The sequence below is a fragment of the Pholcus phalangioides genome, unplaced genomic scaffold, assembly GCF_987345545.1.
Source record: "Pholcus phalangioides strain wild (caught in Gottingen) unplaced genomic scaffold, Ppha-v1.0 ptg000032l_1, whole genome shotgun sequence".
Lineage (NCBI taxonomy): Eukaryota > Metazoa > Arthropoda > Arachnida > Araneae > Pholcidae > Pholcus > Pholcus phalangioides.
The window spans coordinates 7,056,432-7,065,543 of NW_028301622.1; positions in this window are offsets into that span (position 1 = coordinate 7,056,432).

Consider the following 9,112-nt stretch of genomic DNA (forward strand, 5'->3'; position numbering starts at 1 on the left):
GTCGATTGGCGGTGTACTAAAAGTTCATGGTTCATCCTATCCATCCCATTGAAAATTTTGAACACCTCGATCATATCTCCTCGACACCTGCGTTCATCCAATGTAAACATATTCAAAAAATGAAGTCTCTCTTCATAACTCAAACCCTGTGTGCCAATAAGGACACGCGTAGCTCTTCTCTGCACCCCTTCAACCAAGTCTTTTTCCCTCTGTAGGTATGGCCTCCAAAACCTTACAGCATACTCCAGTCCAGGACGAACTAAGCCTCGAAAAAGCGGAAGAATGACTTTAGGAGAACGCGAAGAGACCTTTTTGAAAATGAGACCAAGCATTCTATTCGATTTTTTGACCACCGCTGAACAATGTTCAGAAAACCTAAGTCGCTCGTCAATGAGAATTCCCAAATCGGTGACCCTAGTTGAATCCGGGATAGTGACACCATTCAACTCGTAAGAGAACCGTGGGTTGTTCGAACCAAAATGAGCGACCATGCACTTATCTACGCTAAACGTCATGCTCCATTCATTTGCCCATACTGCAATCCTTTTTAAGTTGGTCTGGAGCAACTCCCTATCGCTTTCATTCCCGATTACCCCCATTAGCTTCACATCATCTGCGAATTTGCTAGTAATCCCATCGATACCCTGATCGAGTTTTTCGATAAAAAGTGAAAAAAGTATGGGGCCAAGGACACTTCCCTGAGGAACTCCACTTGTGACGTCTGGCCAACCAGAGAATTCCCCGTTCACCATAACTCGTTGCGACCTATCTCTTAACCACGATTCTATCCAATTCAGCAAGTTGCCCCCAATTCCAATCTCGTGTAAACGCTTCAAGAGTTTGTCATGTTGGACCCGATCGAATGTCTTCTGGAAATCAAGGTAAACAACGTCGACATTTTTGCTCTTACCCAAAGCCTTAGTCACGTGATCATAGAAGCAAAGGAGGTTAGTTACACATGACTTCCCCTTCCTGAACCCATGCTGATTATCCGACAATACATTATTCTCGTCTATCCACTTCACAAACTGCCTTTTGATGATAATTTCCAAAATTTTCGAGATGGAGCTCGTCAAACTCACTGGACGATAATTGGACACCGCTTCTCTACTACCCTTCTTAAATATCGGAACAACGTTAGCAAGTTTCCAATCTCTTGGGACGATGCCCTCAGCAACACTACTCCTGTATATCTGTGCGACTGGCCCCAACAATTCATTAGCACATTCCCTGAGGACCCTGGGATAGATATCATCTGGTCCTGGTGCTTTGCTTGCACATACATTTCTAAGAAGATTTAGAACTTCCACGTCTTCTACTTGAATATCGTTGAGGGTTTTATTATCCCATGCAACACCCGTATATTGAATATCATTATCTCCATTAAAAACCGACGCGAAAAAGTCATTGAAAGCACTACACATGCCTACATTGCTCTCTACCCTAGAGCCTGCTATCGAGAGGGGGGCCAACACGACTTTCACATTTATACGACGTTTAGCTCAGGTCGCAATCGGTTCCTATATATTTTAATATTAAAATGTGTATGTTGCTGTGAAAAAGTGATGCACCGGTGGTTATGCATAATCAGCAATTGTCTCGATAAAGTAAGTTTGATAGAATTTCAATCCATTGAGCATTTTTACCGGCGATTACGCATAATTCCCAAATGAAGTTGGGAAGTCTGACAAATATGGAAAAAAATTGCAACCTTTTGTCTCTCCATTGAACCAATTAATTATTTTTATCCGTACATGGTACGTGCACAACACATATTTTGCAATAAAAACCGAATTAAATTAAAATAAGTGTGAAGAAGATAAAAACATTCATAACAACATTATTACTCTCGTTATGTTGGCTTTCTTCACATGTATCAGCAAACAAAAGTAACATTACTATTCGAATTCGCCATCCGGGACCATGGTTATGTTCAGTTAATTAAGTAATTATTAGACGATTCATCATATTTACCAACACGAGCTTGGAATTAAACATAATCGAAGTTGAATATGGTAAATTCTCGGTTTATGATCAAAATTTAATAAATTAGAGTTTGAAAAAGGAGAGTTTTCCTGATTTTACTTTCCGCTATCGAGAATGTCCGCTAACGGGTAGTGAAATAAATACATTAAAGCCTTATTCCACGGGACCGGGAATCTCAAAAAAGTTTCAGTTAAGGAAGGTGTTCGTTAATGGGAGGTTCCACTGTATATGGGGGAAATGCTGATTATTTGGAAAGAAAAATTCTACGGTGAACTCGAAAACTCCGGTCTCTCTTACGGTGGGCGACTGCTTCATCACTTTAATCCATGAAAACAAACCGAAATAACTCTTCCTTGGATCTTATATTAGTTTATTTTAGTTTTAATCTTGCAGTTCTTTTGCATGCAAAACTGCATTCTGACTTTCGTACCTATCTCGTAACGCACTTCGAAGGTATTACTGTGTCGAAACACATCCATACTGATAACTTCATTTTCTCGTCTAGCCGAGAAAACAATCGGGGGAAATATTATTAATGACGGAATTATGTAAACTTTCTGACGGAGTATTTTTTTGTGTGATGGAAGCCATTACGCAAAACGATTCAAATCAGTCGAAGATGAGTCTCGTGATGGCTATACGTCGAGGTTTTTTTTTTTATTGTTTTTTTTTTCTCTAGACATTTCTCTCCATCCGGCTGCTGTTTGTGTGAATCTATAAGATCCTTTCTAAAGACAAACACACGCACATTGTGCAAGGCAACGAGCATTAGCTCTCATCAGCTCTTTGCGCACTAAATTGTTCTCGAAGGAGAAGAAAACTATACACTTATTTTATTTTTTTTAGTTTTTTCTCATGCATTTTACCCCTTCGAACGTATTTAGACGGCTTGAGAGAGGGTGTTAGAGGAGGAAACCCCCTCCCCACACACACACACACACACACACACACACACACATCAGTACAAAAAATTGAATATTCCACGTAGCAAAATCGTTGGGTTGTTTTCTCACCTAATTTACATAAGACAATCGGTTTGTATTTTACGAGCGCTTTGGAATGTTTGGCCGGGGGAAAAAAAAATAAACAAAAAAAAACTGGATATGGTGTGGTGTAAGAGAGAAATCTTTGAATATATATGTACAAAAACCCCAACACAGGGAGTGAGATTCCTCAAAAAAAAAAACCACCTTTTTTTTGGTAAAAACAAAATTCTTCAATATTTATATCAAGGGGGGAATGAGACTTTCCTCTACGACATTAACAACGACAAAATCGTAAAAAAAAACAAGAGTTTGTCGTAAAAGAAAAGATTTTTTTTTTTGTTTGGAGTCGAAAAGATTTCGATGGAAAGTCTTTTACCCTCTCACTTCAACTCTGACATTAGTAACTTAAGAAATATCTATTTTTTTTGCCCGACCTTCTGCTAAGACGATGGATCGACGGCATGTTGTCGACAGGAGAAAACACGAAAAAGAACGGGTGGGAAATTCCCGGCAACTCGTTATCGGATATCGAAGTTGACACGACACCATTCACACACACACACTGTCTCTATTTTAGTAGTAGATATTTTTGGGGAAAAAGTTTCCGAAACGAGTTTTTTTCCCATGGTTATTTTTTTTTTCCAACTGTTTGCCGCAAGATTTTGAGGTAAAGTAAGTTTTTTTTCAGATAGAAAATCATTAACGATTCAAGATTTCAAGGTCTGGGAAATGAGGTTGAAATCACTTATGAATTTACAAGGTGTAAGTTTTTTGATGAATTTGTGTATGATTTTAATTTTTCTCTGATCTTACATTAGAATTTTAGAACCATACGGACATGATGAGAGGGACATGCTGCTGAGATCACGGGGAAGTTATTGTAGTCGTCTCTGTACAGTCAAGGAGATCACAGTTTAGTCGTCTGTTGACAGATCAGAGGGTAGTTGTTTGCCTCATGTCTGGGCATTCAAGGAGATCACAACCCAGTCGTCTATTGACAATCAAGAAGATCACAGTCCAGTCATTTTAATCGTCTATTGACAATCAAGAAGATCACAGTGCAATCATTTCAGTCGTCTATTGAAAATCAAGAAGATCCCAGTCCAGTCATTTCAGTCGCCTATTGACAATCAAGAAGATCGCAGTCCAGTCATTTCAGTCGTCTATTGACAGCCGAAGAGATTATAGCGCAGTCGTTTGAGTCGTTCCTGAACAATCAAGAAGATTACAGTTAAGTCGTTCTAAGACAGTTTTGAAGATTATAGCTCTGTTGTTCCAGTCGTTTCTGGACAGTTTTGAAAATTATAGCTCTGTTGTTCCAGTCGTTTCTGGACAGTTTTGAAGATTATAGCTCTGTTGTTTCAGTCGTTTCTGGACAGTTTTGAAAATTATAGCTCTGTTGTTCCAGTCGTTTCTGGACAGTTTTGAAGATTATAGCTCTGTTGTTCCAGTCGTTTCTGGACAGTTTTGAAGATTATAGCTCTGTTGTTCCAGTCGTTTCTGGACAGTTTTGAAGATTATAGCTCTGTTGTTCTAGTCGTCTCTGCACAGTCAAGAAGATTACAGTTTGGTCAGCTATTGACAGTCAAGAAGATTACAGTTTGGTCATCTATTGACAGTCAAGAAGATTACAGTTTGGTCATCTATTGACAGTCAAAGAGATTTCAGGATTACAGCGAAGTCATTAGAGTCGTCTCTGCACAGTTGAGGAGATTACAGCGCAGTGGCTTGTCCTCTCTGTACAGGCAAGGAAATTACAGCGCATTCGTAATTACTCGGCACCTCGTTATTGGATATCGAAGTTGGCACCATTCATAGAAACACACTATTTCTATTTTAGATATTTTGGGGAAAAGATTCCGAAACGAAAACCTTTTTGTTTTTTTTTTGCATGGTTTTTTTTCAACTGTTTGTCACAAGATTTTGTCATAAAGTGAGTTTTTTCATACAGAAAAGCATTAAAAATATTCATCGGGTTTCAAGGTTTGAGAAATGAGATTGAAATCGCTTGATTTTAAAAGGTGTAAGTTTTTCGATGAATTTATGTATGATTTTAATTTTCTCTGTGATCTTATATTAGAATTTTAGAATCATACAGACATGATCAGAAGGACATACTGATGAGATAACGGGGCCGTTTTTTTAGTCGTCTCTGTACAGTCAAGGGGATCACAGTTTAGTCGTCTATTGACAATCAAGAAGATCACAAGAAGTCCAGTCGTTTGAGTCATCTATTAACAGCCGAGGAGATTATAGCGCAGTCGTTTGAGTCGTCCCTGGACAATCAAGAAGATTACAGTTAAGTCGTTTCTGGACAGTTTTGAAGATTACAGTTTGGTCATCTATTGACAGTTAAAAAGGTTACAGTATTACAGCGAAGTCATTAGAGTCGTCTCTGCAAAGGCAAGGAGATTACGGCGCATTCGTAGTTATATACCCGGCACCTCATTATCGGATATCGAAATTGGCACCATTCACACAAACACACTGTTTCTATTTTAGATATTTTGGGGAAAAGTTTCCGGGACGAAAAACTTATTGTTTTTTTTCCATGGTTTTTTTTTTCAACTGTTCGTAAGATGTTGTCGTAAAGCGAGTTTCTTCAAGTGAAAAATCATTGAAGATATTCATCGGATTTCTAGGACTGGGAAATGAAATAGAAATCGATTGAATTTACAAAGTGTAATTTATATCATAAGTTTATGGTTTTAATTTTCACTGGTGTTGTATTAGAATTATAGAAATTTACGGACAAACACATAGTGAGAGAAGATAGTTCTAAATTGAAGGGTGATGGTTCAATGATATGTGAGCTTTCCAGACGTTTTGTTCACTAAGCGCAAAGAACATCTCTGTTGGTGTTGGGAAACTTGCGATCTCGACTATCTGTCGTCTTAGATAGTCAACGTGATTATAGTTTAGTCATCAAGATCACATAGTCAAGAAGATCACAGCCCAGTCGTCTATTGACAGTCAAGGAGATTACAACACAGTTATTTGAGTCGTCTCTGTGCAACTGTAATCTCCTGACTGCCCGGAGACGACTTTAACTGCGCTTAGTAGTTTCAGTCATCTCTGGGCAGTTTGAGGAGATTGCAACTTAGTTGTTTCAGTCATCTCTACATAGTCAAGGAGATCACAGTTCAGTCGTCTATTTATAGTAAAGGAGATTACTGGGCAGTTGTTTGAGTCATCTATGGACAGTCAAGAATATCGTAGCTCAGCCGTCTATTGACAGCCAAAGATAGTACAGCCCAGTCGTAATTACCTGCCACCTCGTTATCGCATATATGAGAGTTCACATCATTCACATGAACGCGGTCTCTATTTTAGTAGTAGATACTTGGGGAAAGGTTTCCACGTGTTACTCAAGTATTTACCATACGATTTCGTCATAAAGAGGGAATTTTTTTACTTCGGTTGACAGTCAAGGAGGTTACAGGGCAGAGGTTTCGATCTGGATAGTGGAGGAGATCACAGCGCAGTCGTCTATTGACAGCCAAGGAGCTTACAGGACAGTTGCTTGAGTCACATATGAACAGTAAAGGGGATCATACCTCAGTTGTTTCAACCGTCTTTTGGATAGTCGAAGAAGATCAGTCGTCTCTGTGCAGTTATAGAGGTAACAGCCCAGTCTTTTTTGCACAGTCAAGGAGATCATCGTTCATTCGTCCATTGACAGTCAAGGAGATCACAAGACAGTCTTTTGAGTCATCTCTGGATAGTCAAGACCATCACATCCCAGTCGTTTCACTCGTCTCTGGACAGTGAAAGAGATCGCAGCTGGGTCGTCTATTCACAGTGAAGAAGATAACAGCCCAATCATTCAGTCGTCAAGGGGGACAGTGAAGGAGATCGCAGCTCAGTTGCTTATTGACAGTTAAGAATAAATATCAAAGCCGCAACTAGAATTGAAAATTTACTCTGCCACCCGTGGGCCAGTATTCATTTTGGCGTCTCCCCCCTCCCTCCATGTAATTTTTAATGCAAAAAAGGGAAAAATTCGCAGCCCTTCCTAATCCAGCATGGAATGACAGTTGTATGATTAATCTCATACAACTGTCATTCCATTTGGCATTGAATTATTTCGACCATCTTCAAAAAAATGCTTAACCTCATTCTAAACATTCCATAACGCGTTACAGAAAGGATATATCTAATCTCATTTTCAGTTTTCTCTTAAAAAATATTTCCGTTTTTTTTGTTCTTGGTGTATAACCGACTAAAAACGGGGTGAACAAATGTTTGAATTCACCACGATTCGCAAAGAGAGAGAGAGAGAGAGAGAGAGAGAGTGTGTCGTGCCGCTAATATCATCTCCACCTACTTACTTCTCCATTCTCCACACCAAGAACATGTTCGGCCGCGTTTTGCTTGCTCGCTCGTGGAACTGGCGAACACGCAACTCATCACGAACCACATTAGCGTTTTGTACGGTTCGTCATAGCACCAGCAAATGATGACGATGATGATGATACATGCACTCATACAGTCGTACGTACGTACGAACGTACATAACCGAAATAGTGGAAAGTAAAATCCTAAGATCAAGACGAGAGAACGTGAAAGAGAGAGAGAGAGAGCACTGCAACAATCTCAATGATGTCCTTACTCACTCGCTCACGTCGTTGGTGGTCATGGCTATTAAAATGGACTGTAGCGTGCTCTCGCTCTCTTACCTACTCTCTGGACCACCATCTTCACCTCGAACCATTTGCATGGCTCGAGCAATAAACTCCGACTAACATTTAGACCGACTCTTTGAAGTTGAAGTCTTCAAGCTGTTGCTATCACTTTCTTTCTTTTCTGTAACGGACCGCAATATTTCCTAAAGTTTTTTGTCGATTCTTACATGTTTCTTTACCCAATAGGCATTCTTTAAAACAACAACGAGGAGACAGACACCTGTTAAGAAAGCCTCGTTTTCACATGTCTTAGGCCATTAGTACTTTTCGTGATAGTGGGGCTTCTCATTTTCATTTTTTTTTTTCAAAGGAAAGCATGGATCTTACTGTTATAGTTTCTTGAGAAGAATCGTTGTTTCTTGGAGAGTTATCCATTTTAATATATGTATGTGAGGGAGCGGATAGAGAAAAAATGGTTTCCCGTCCTGATATCATAACACGCAATTCAGTCGCTGTTGAATTGTAGTTCATGTTTGAGTTCTGTGAAAAGGTTGAAGAATTTTAATGTCTCTTTCTGTATTTGCATGTTCTAAAAATAAACGTATAACCACACTTGTAGAGACACGAGAGGGCCTGTTGCGATATAAGTTGATCTTTGTGATACTGGAGATAGTAGTGCTCAACCTTTTGGACAGTGGAAGCCATTTCATTGATTTGAGAACGTGTCACGTGCCACTTAAGTGATCTGGAGCAGCACCACGGGCCACTTACGCAATCTGTAAATGTGGCGATTTAATTATGCTCTTATTTGTCTGAATGTTTTATTCATCATACCTACATATCTCACCTATTGAATGATGTGTCTCTCATATATACTTACCAGATCTCTCAGGAAACCCTCTAAATGGTCTAACCAAAGGAGACTTTTTGGGCTCAGATTTTAAGGACTACTGAATCAATACTTTTCCATCGGAACACCTTTTGCGGGTAGCATTTATCTCACGGGCCGGAGGTTGTACATCCCTGGCCTACACAATCGTGATGTCAGGACCGAAAGCAAGATCGACTTTTGAAGGTGGGGGGGGGGGCGCAAAAATTTTCTTCCAGACAAATTTCGAGTTAGCACCCTTCAAAAAGCACTTAAATTAACAGAAATTGGTTGACATAACATATAAAGTGCAGAAATGAATTACCTTTTGTGTTAGATAATACAATTGAACGACCACCGTTCGTTGACAAAAAATTGCAAAAAAAGTTATTTACTTTCAAAATATTTCAATTTTTTCACCTAAATATCATTATTTAATATGTGATTTAGGACTTTATACTCGAATTAAGATTTAGTATGGAATATATAGGATTATATGCTTGATTTCCGATTGTATACGTAGATTTGTGATCTCGCAATAGATTTTATACTTAGATTATGATTTTACACTTAGATTATGATTTTACACTTAGATTATGATTTTACACTTAGATTATGATTTTACACTTAGATTATGATTTTATAGT